The following is a 10,865-nucleotide window of genomic DNA, read 5'->3' on the forward strand; positions in this document are numbered from 1 at the left end:
ACAATGTCAAAAAAAATATATGAAAAATATATGTAGGGAGTTTGACTTCAGAAAATTTGCTTATTGCTCGTAGATAATATTTCTTTCGAACGATAAAAAATAAATTTTAAGTAACTTACCACAGAAAGTAATTCAATTCAACACAAAAAATTCTTCGAAATCTTTTTGGCTCACAGGGAACAGATTTTAAATAAAATTTAATAAAACTAAAAATGCATATATAAAACAAAAGAAAATAAATAAATAGGTAAATATTATTAAAAAAAACTTGTGCCTGTTTCCGCCCGGGATCGAACCGGGGGCCTTCCGCGTGTTAGGCGGATGTGATAACCACTACACCACGGAAACAGCTGACAGTCATTAGTCTCAAAACCAAACACAAATCGCTTCACAGAGTTTTTCCAATACATTAACAAAAAAATCATTGAAGAACTTGCTCTTGTGCACCTTAGACAGCAGATGTCGCCCAACTATTATTAGCAAAGTCACAAACCAATAGCAAAGTAGCCAAAAGATGACGATTTTTAGATGTGCTTGTCATATATTTATTATTATTATATTTATTTCGAGAAGATCTAATTGTAAATAAACAATCCCTTACAACTGGAGCTAGGTCCTCCGTTTTCAATGCTAACCATATAGCTATAGACAAAGAATGTGGATGTTCAGTTCTAGGTGTTGTTAATATATCTTTCAAGAAACAGAACCGAGTAACAAATCTCTTTCAGGTATTAAATAAAAGTTGTCAGAATTGAGGTTAAACAGAATAGATTGTATTAGTCATCGAAAGTCAAGCGGCACAAAGCGATCTCTACCTACCAGATCAAATCGATATTGGTGCCAGAGTGTATAAAACGGCTGAACAGTCAATAATATCCTAACCAAGTTCACCTCATCTGGATGCCCGAACATAAGATTATAGCCGAGAATGATTGCTGATGACTTGCCCGCTCCGCAGCATCCACCAAAATCGTAGGACCCGAACTTTTCATTGTTGTTAGCCTTCATACCATAAAGGAACTGCGCCGCAAGGGTGAAGGAGTGGGCACGAGGGATATTGGCAACAACTCCAAGGCAACCGCCACGCCAAGTTGCTAATGGGCGGATACAATCTCAAAAGACAAACTCAAGCACTGGCCATTGTTAGCTCAAGAAACACTTATATAACATGGACCTAGCTTCTTTTGCAAATTTCCGGTTTTGCGACATGGAATCTGAAACTCCCAAACATCTGCTAATTGACTGCTGAGCAGTCTGTAAGCGCAGGATAAAAGCCCTTGGATTCATGTTTCTAAATAGGTATCGCCTCTTTGCTATAGAGAAATGGAATTTAACAATATACTGGGACTAAGTGAGTTGTTACGACTTAGGAGAGAGCACAATAGACCTTAGATCGCGGTGCAATCCTCATTTATTTAGTTAATCTAATCCAATCTAATTGGTCTTCTATGTTTAGGAATGAAAGAGTATGTTTATGGCTTCGTTAGTCAAAACTTTTTAAAAATGTCGAAGCAAATGACAAATTTTATATTATTGGTCGTTCACTAAGTAATTTCGTGAAATTTAAACACGATTTTTTTAGTGTGTAAAACATTTTTAGTAATTATATGTACATACATATATTCTTCATTATGATCCAATAAATTTTATAATCTTTCAGGCAAGAGACTGTTTCCATGCTTATAAAATGTTTGATCCTTGTAGACAAAAAGCTTTTCCAAGTGGTTTTTGACGTCTTGATTTGAGGTGAAGGTTGTAAAAAAAATGTTGCAGAGACCGGAAAAAGTAGTAGTCCGAAGGTGCCAAGTCTGGACAATATGGTCAGTGTGGTCGCACATCCCATTCAAGTTGCAAAAACTTTTGACGAATCATCCAACTTGTTTGCGGTCTCGGAATATCTTGATGGAACATTACACCTTCTCTATTGATCAATACAGGCTACTTCTGTCTTGTGCATTACGCAATTTGTCCAGCTGATCAGAATATACTTCAGAATTGTTCGTAGGGCAGCAAAAGCTCAAAATAAACGATCTCTTTGAAATTCTACCAGACAGACAGCATAACCTTTTTTTATTTATTTTTTTTTTTTGGTGACTATCAGCCTTTGAAGTGGTTTAAGCTGGTTCATCCCTTTTCGACCATGATCTCTTGTGCTTTACATTCCTGTAAACAATCCAATTTTCGTCACCAGTAACAATGCGCTTCAAAAATGAATCACTTGTTTGATGTTTGATAAGATCATAGTCGCCAATGCGACGAAAAAAATTTCGTTCTGTAAGAACCTTGGGCACCTATGTAGATGTTTCATGTGCTTTTGAACAGTCGAGTTAATTTAATTTATAATTTTATCTTTCAGCAAACTCTCAAGCTTCTTCTATATATACTTATGTATATATTATAATTTTCGCCTAGCTTGAACTGCATTTTTAGCCTTTTGATAGTAAAACAGTAAAATATATCGAAAAGGCTGTTTCGATCTTCCATCTTCGATAAGGCACCAAATGAAAATTATTTAAGAAAATATTTTACAAAAAGCCTTACTAAATCAGCTGTTTAAATATAAAATGGTAAAGCGGTTAAGTGTGAAGTTGGCTAAGAAGAAATTCAATAACAACAGCTGTTGTCATCAAACAAAATAAATATATTACCCATTATGCTCGAATATAAATATAATACATAGATCTAAAATGCCCTTACGAGAGAAAATAAAAACTTCGATCAGGCATGCTCCAAAATATCAACATCAAAGTTCTCATAATCGAAATAATAATATATTTTTGGTACTGGTATATTGTTTTTTCTAGATATTTTTCTTTGTCGATGCTAAAAGCACTAGGCATTAACATTTTGAAATGAATTGGAATATGAAATGGTCTGGGAACACATTTATTTCGTATCAAAAAAAAATTTAACATAACTGATACATTAACTTTTTGAAAAAAAAAGTGTCAAATGAAAAAAAAAGTTTTTCTGTTTCCGCCCGGGATCGAACCGGGGGCCTTCCGCGTGTTAGGCGGATGTGATAACCACTACACCACGGAAACAGTTGGTCTAGGGTTGTCAGAGACGCTAGTGGTTCTGTGCCAACTATTTGCAGGCAAAGAATCCAACTACTTTATTTATTCACAGCTATATATTGTATGTACATATATACGTATATTAACATATATATACATATATACTTTATGGGTTCATTTGCGTGTGCTTCAATGAATTGCAAATAAATTTAAGTGTGTTTTGTGCGGTATTTATTAGCATTTTATTATCTAACCGAGATAAATTTACTTAATATATAAATAATAACATAATGTATAAATGTAATAACATATCGGCTGATAGTTGAAATAAATTCAAAAAAGAAATATATATATATTTTTTATTATTATAAATATGAAATAAATACATAAGGTAAAAGGATAATATGTATTAAAATTGCGCAATAAAATTATTGCCAATGAACCAAATTTTAGCTCAAGCTTAGCAATACGATAGAAAAGTTGCTTTCAATTCACAAACTTAACAGAGTGGCGAATCGAACAAACTACTGATGCAAGTCAAAATACTGATATAATCACACAGATATACCTAGAATAAAATGGGGTCATAACAATTTAGTGAGGTATTTATACGGAAGAAATAATTTTTTTAAATTCTACTCGATAACTTTTTGTTGTGGCGTTGACATGGAAATTTTTGAACAAGGGCGATGAACTCAAATATAGCGAGCAGACTCTTTCAACCTCGAAAAAATGGAACTTCGTAAATGGTAAATTGAACTTTCGTGAATCCTTTGAATAAAAACAGAGAGGATTAAGTAATGTAAGCCTTTGGCCAGTCGAGAGCGTACCGAAAATTGTACACTCTATCGACTCCAGACGAGATACTTCTGCAAAAGTTACGTATGTAGATTACATTTTATATTTCGGGATTTGACAACCCTGGTGTTGCAATCTCGCAACTCACAACATTATGGTAAGTTTAACATTCTTCGTGTTATATATGCTCAGAACTATTCAACATACGAGCGCTATTTGTGTTATATACAGTAACTTAAAATATTCAACGCGCCCTAAAAATGGAACTAAATCACGAACGTTTTCGGGCGATAATTTTTTACAACTTTCGACGTGGATTAGCTAAGAAACAATGCATCGATGAACTTAATTCAATTTTTGGCGATGATTCTCCATCAAAGGCCAGTATATGGTATATCGATGGTATTAAGAGTTCAATCGTGGCCGTAGATCACTCTAAGACGAATCAGGAAACTCAACTGCCAAAGATCAATCTTTGCCACGACAGTGCGAGCTTTGACACAATGACTGAAACAAATGCATTTTTTAGCTCTCAAAACATCGATTTGATGAGTCGTCCTTCATATAGTCCTATGACCATTAAATTTGACACCGAATAACCTCATTTTATTCTCGTACGTAAAAAATACAAAAAGATTTTCGACACATGAATAGGCGATTGAACGCTTGTTTTGGAGATACCACAATCAGAGTGGCAAAAGTACTTCGACAATTGGTTCGCATAACAGATATTATATCTAATTATATGTATGTTAGATTCTCCCAATTTCGATCCTGAGATTTTATGGTTATATATTACACAGGAATATAGAACTTATAAAAGACTTCATGTATAAAGCTTTTCTTGTACGTTTGAAAGCTACTTTGGACTTCATATAGAAAGCTCTTTTTAAGCTTTTGAAAGCTACTTTAAAATTTATGGCCTTAATATAGAAAGCTCTTCTTGTACCTTTGAAAGCTACATTGGACTTGATATAGAAAGCTTTTCTTGAGCTTTTGAAAGCTACTTTAAAATTTATGGAGTTCATGTATAAAGCTTTTCTTGTGCTTTTGAAAGCTACTTTGAAATTTATGAAAATTTTTTTCCATTGAAAGACTACTCTTCTCCTAGTTAGTCTATTTAGATGTGATTGGTTATAAAAGTTGGTAGGTAGATTGATAGGCCGGTTGTAATCCGAATTATTAAACTTTTCGTGATTGAAAACGGTATCATATTATTGGAACATACCACAAGGTACAGAATTGGACCCATCTAATATCCCCACAAAGCTGAACTGAATCAATAAAGCAGCGTCCATTCGAGTACTTGATATCAAATTAATTTTTCAGCACTTAAGCAGCAGCTGCCACATATGCACCCACGGCTGACCAAACATACTTTTCTACTCCGGAAGTTGATTTTATCACATGCTGACCATTAAAATTTCGCTGCAACCGAAACGGCAAATCACAAGCGGTAAAAATTTTAAAACCCTTTTGAGTTGAAGACGAAAGCAAACATTTGTCACCCAACATGTTGCAACATGCAACCTGCATCCTGGCAGCTATTAAATGTACATGGACATCGAATGTACAGGATTTTCAAATTGAGGTGATTGTAATGGGCGAACTGTTCTACAGCTGTTCTATTATCGAGGACTCCTTGTATGCAGTTCAATTAAACACTAAAACCTGCATTTAAATTAATGACACTCTGGACCACAATGCGTGTGCTTACGAACGCACAAACATATGTATGTATATACTTCGTTGGTTATACTTGGAGTAATTGTATGGCTAAGCGTTTTATGGCCTTTTGCGGCAGGCAGCGTTGTATGAAAAGGACCTAAAGGTAACTATCTACATACATAGAGCCACATATACTATGCATATACTATACATCAATTTAATATACACATACACATGTGCATGTATGTATTGCTCGCTCAACTAGCAGCTGCTGACTTTTGCCACCACAGCCCTTTTTCATTTGCTCCGCTTACTTTTGTAGTTGCAGTTGCCACCTTTAAAATTGTTGTCGTAATACGTGATGTATGTGTGTCTATACATCAACAATCGGACAGCTGTTTATTTTGGTTTTGTTGACCTTGTTTGTGGCCTCTTGCCGCAAAGTCTTCACGGGTCGCCTGATCGGCCGCGTTCGTTAGTTGTCCTGTGCATTGTATTGTGTAGAGAATATAGTACGTTTGTAAATATATATGTATATATTAAATGCACATATCTGCAACATTTTCCCGTCAATTGTTTGAAGTTTTGTGGCCTAAATGTTGCATGTTCATTGCATGCGTTCTCCATATCCTTTTTATGTCCTGTTGCCAATTGCTTGTAATAATAATGTTCAACTCGATATTGTTGCTGCTGTTGGCATAAAAGCAAAACCGCAAGCTGCTAGCTGGCTAACTGACGAACTGACTGCATCACTTCCTTCCTTCCTGGCTTCCTGTGCGTTCGACGGCCTTTCATTTGGCCAACAAATGAAGTGAAAGTCAACTAACTATACAACTGCGGCACGCACATTATCTATGTATGTACATACAAACAAACACATGTATATAATAATAACAGCAATTTTTATGTCCAAAGTGTTGTTGCAACACTTCCTGCAGGATCTTATTTGCCTTTAAGGACAATAACATGAAAAAGTGTCACACAAAATGTCCCGAAATATAATTAATTGGAAAATTGACAGCTTAATTGACACCTTTATTTAGAACATAACATAAGAGACAGCAGTGAAATTATATTGTAAAAAATACGAAATTTTGACTGAGACCTAACTACGTTCAGCATCGCAATGCAAGCTGCAATTGGAGATAAGGCATGTGTTTTCACTCGGCAGTATTAGTTTCGTATATAAAAAGTATTTCGAATTCTGTTTGAAATAGCAGAAGAACAAGTACAAGAAATATAAGTTCTCATGTTTCTTTTTAGTGTAAATTGTAGCCCCGAGTTCAATAAATTATTCCAGCTATCCTTAACAAAAGTTTTGTTATTTGGGTTATCTGTGAAGCTCTCCATCAACTCTAGCTTTAGACTACTAGACCACTGTAGTGCTTTTAAGCGAATATGACTGCCATTTGGGTAGCAGTAGATGTTCCTGCAGTTTCTTTCAGAGAGGTGTGCATTCACTATGATAGTAGACACTGACTTTGAGTTCGCTTACAGACGATCAAAGCTGGTCAGAAATGCAGAGGCATCAAACTCGCGGACGACACACACACTTAACAAATTTTTGGAATAAAGATTGTAAACCCTTCGTCGTTCTATGAGGATCTGGTAATAGAATTTTATGGGTTTTTGGGTATCAAAAAGAATCAACGGTCATAGTCAGATCCAGCTACCTTTGGCGTAAAGATCAACCCTATTACTTAACCTAACCTGTGTTATCTCGGAACAAAAAGCGAAGTCAGCAGTCGGTTTAGACTAGAAGGCATAACAACCATGTCATCTAACTCTGAGCTTACTATTATAGTTGGGATTTCCAGACATCTCTATAGTTGATGCGTTTGCCATAAATTATCAACAATTCAGGGCATCAAAGTACAAATACAGAAAAGTAAATAATCACTCCGATATTAGCTCACTAACCGTACACTCTGAAGTAGGATTGCTTAATCCCATTGTCGATTGCATTGAGCTATTTAAAAGCAAGGCCTACTGGATACTAGCCCGGAATGAATGCCGAAAGATGTAGTGAACTTCATTTTCAATCAGTAATATTTAACTGTTTCAGATACCACATCCACTTCATTAATATATGGAGGTATTATTTTTTGTTTGTGTAAAAGCACGTTGGTATTAAGTTACATAGTCTCGTTTTTCAAAGGGTCTAAATCGTTTCGGTATATGAAAAACCCAGCATCGTGAGAATTATTTTAGATCACATAGATCAAAACTGTAATAGACGAAGGTTGTTCGGAAAATAGACTGAAATCTCAGCCAAATCTAAATGTTCTAATTTGGATGATATTTTGAGCTAAAACTTACGGAACCCTTTGATATCCCCGGAAAAAGTGATGTAAGATGTTTCACCATACGAAAAAAATGGAATAAAGTAGAGAAAACCCAATATTTAGCATTTTAATTTTGTTTACTATAAATTTGGTCTATTTTGTATGAGTCTTGCCTATTTGGTCATATTCTGTTACCATTCGAAATGAGTTGACCGGAGACATTTTTTGAAAATCAGACGCTGTCAAAATTGCAAGAAAGCCCTCGGCAAATAAGCCGCTGAAGTTTGCACGAATTTCTATGTTTAATCAAACTAGAGTTATGTAATTCTCTCCTAAGAATTGCATTATTAAACCCTGAACAAGATACATATATTAACTTTGTCATCTTAAATTGAAAGTGTAAAAAATGCAGCTTCTTGCACAAGAACTAAAGCCGCTCGACTTTTCCAAGCGACATCGGTTTGCTCTATGGGCTCTTGAAAAGTTCCAAGAATATCTGACGTTTTTGAGCGAAATTTTGTTCAGGCTCAATGGGTATGTATGTAAATATGCTAAATTGCCGCATTTGAGACGAAAAGCAACCTCGAGAGATTGAATAGCTGTCATTTCATACAGAAAAAACGGTTTGGTGTGGTTTGGGCGCCGGTGGGATCATCGGTCCATATTTCTTCAAAAATGATGTTAGTGAGAACGTTACCATCAATGGTGACCATTAGAGCGCCATGAAAACCGACTATTTGATTCCTGAAATTAAATGTCATGATCTCGGTGATATTTGGTCTCGAAAAAACGGCGCCACTTCCTACAACTCGCATCAATCAATGTATTTACTGAGAGAATTTCACGTTTTGGGTCGATCGATTGCCCATCAAGATGGTATGATATCACACCGTTAGACTTTTTCCTGTGAGGATATGTAAAGTCTAAGTTTATGCTGGCAATTCCGATTCGATTCAGCCCTTGGAGCAAAAGCTGACGGAAGTTATTCGACAGCTACCAATCGAAATGCTCGAACGAGTCATTGAAAATTGCACTGAACGGTTGGACCGTCGGAGACGTAGCCGTGCCCAAATTTGAAAAAGATAATCTTCTACAAATAAATGCCAAGGAATGTTTTTTTGAATAATAATAAATATTCCAAATTAAATTTGAAGTTTCAGTGTTTTTTCTTTAAAAAAGTAGGCAACCTCGAAATGGATCACGCTTTAGTTGACGAGAAAGGTTCAAGAAATTTTGTAGGGATTATTTATTGTTCGAGGCAAAGTTATAATATCAGAAAAGATTTTCTTGATCGGATCGCTACATCATTGAGCTGCCTTACAAGCTGAATTTTTTTGTAAATGGTTTCCAACTTCGATACAACCGAATTTAAAGATTTTTCTTGTTATTTCATTTCAGTTAGCCTTTGAGAGCAGAGGAATCGAACATACAGCGGAAACAGCGGCTCGCTATTTTATTGAATTCAACTGATTGACTTTCTTGCTGCTTTCAAATGTAAAATTTTTGAAGCAGGCAGAAGAGTGGCGAAACGAACATTGCTATTGATTGCTTTGAAAATGCCTAAACGAGCAGACATTGAAATGTAAATAATCAAGCGACTGAAATACTTGAGTGGATACATATTTTTGTACACATATGTAAAAACACCCATACTAAAATCACCAGCTTACTGATAGAACCACTGAATGCCACTGAGATGCTCTACACATGGCATACAAATTTTTACAACAACAACACAACATATGCAACAATTCACACATGCGCAAAAGGACAAACAGGATTACCAGGATGCTTAATGATGCTGTCGCCACAATTACGCCGACTGAGGGTGCTATTAATAATAGCAAAAAATACACTTGAGAGGGGCGGTCAAGCGTACGGGGTAACTAACGGCAAACAGATGCACTTAGAAGTGTGTATAATAAATAATATGCAGTCTACAAATTATTCTACGGCAGCTCGGCAGATTCAAATTACTATTCAGCACAATAAATGAATGTTGAGGACATGTACGGATATTCATGAATATGTGTGTAATGAAAGAACTGCTTCTGGGTTGCATTCGAGTGCGAGCATCAAATTGCAAAGATCGTTTTTACGCCGACTGCACACCAAACAACTCAAGTACCTTTACAAATTTCGACACCAGTGCCGAAAAATTAAAAATAAAAATGTCCTTCATGCTTTTGTTTACGTCTTAAGCCGTTCAGCCACGCCTAAAATATGTGTTATTGTTATTTGCTTTAAATTTTTTTTGTACCAATATTTTCAATTTATGTTTTTTTTTTACAGAAATTCGAAACTTTGCCCTACCACTTGGGCACCTAACGAAAAATTGCTGAGGGCAACCCTTATACACACTTAATTTTCCACTAAGTGCAACCACCCAGCATCACAATGAATTCTAACAGTTGCGCATGAGCATTAAGCGAAGTTGTTGTAAATGCTGAGTAAATAGTGTTTTTATCTTTTTCGCTGGACATTAACTTTCAGCAACATTTGTCAGCAATTTATATTATCCTACGGCGATATGAAGGTAAGTATAAATTTCGCCTGTTTAATTGCGTCACACAGTTGTTGTACTAATTCTCAATGTTGCGGTTGCAATTGATTGATGATGCTAGCAATTAATGGCGTGTAAGAGGCTTAAACGAAGTGTGAAGGGGGTTGAACTTGAGGTTTATGTAAACAATTCCACTAAAATATTCGAATTCGAAACAGTTGATTTGATGGTCCAAATATTGTTTGAAAAGTAAAAGTAAAGAACATGTGGTACGATTAGCAGGACCTTCTTGCCATACAGCGTACGATGATGGTAGTTTAGATGCATCTAAATTGTTTTTGATCAGATTTCTAGCGAATAAAATGAGTATTATTTCTACATTCAATGAAAAAGTCTTTGTAAATTCAAATACAACGATCTGAATACGTTCTAGATGTTTGGTAGAACTGTTGTCTTTGCTGTCGTTGTAGCATCAAAAAACATTCCCTAAATAATTTGAGGAATGCTGCAAAGGTCAGATATATTTATATATGCGGTTCCATTAACAAATATATACAAATATCTTAGAGACGGTCGAGCTGTCTCCTGGTCTTT

The 10,865-nt window shown here is 35.5% G+C and overlaps 2 non-coding genes across 2 annotated transcripts; both read right to left on the reverse strand.

Moving 5' to 3' along the window:
* Positions 1-275: 275 nt before the first annotated feature.
* On the reverse strand, positions 276-348 carry Trnav-aac. The gene has a single exon. It is a non-coding gene; the product is annotated as a tRNA-Val (tRNA).
* Positions 349-2,971: 2,623 nt separating this feature from the next.
* On the reverse strand, positions 2,972-3,044 carry Trnav-aac. Its single transcript has one exon. It is a non-coding gene; the product is annotated as a tRNA-Val (tRNA).
* Positions 3,045-10,865: the final 7,821 nt, after the last annotated feature.

This window comes from Bactrocera tryoni, chromosome 2, assembly GCF_016617805.1.
Source record: "Bactrocera tryoni isolate S06 chromosome 2, CSIRO_BtryS06_freeze2, whole genome shotgun sequence".
In the NCBI taxonomy this organism is placed as follows: Eukaryota; Metazoa; Arthropoda; class Insecta; order Diptera; family Tephritidae; genus Bactrocera; species Bactrocera tryoni.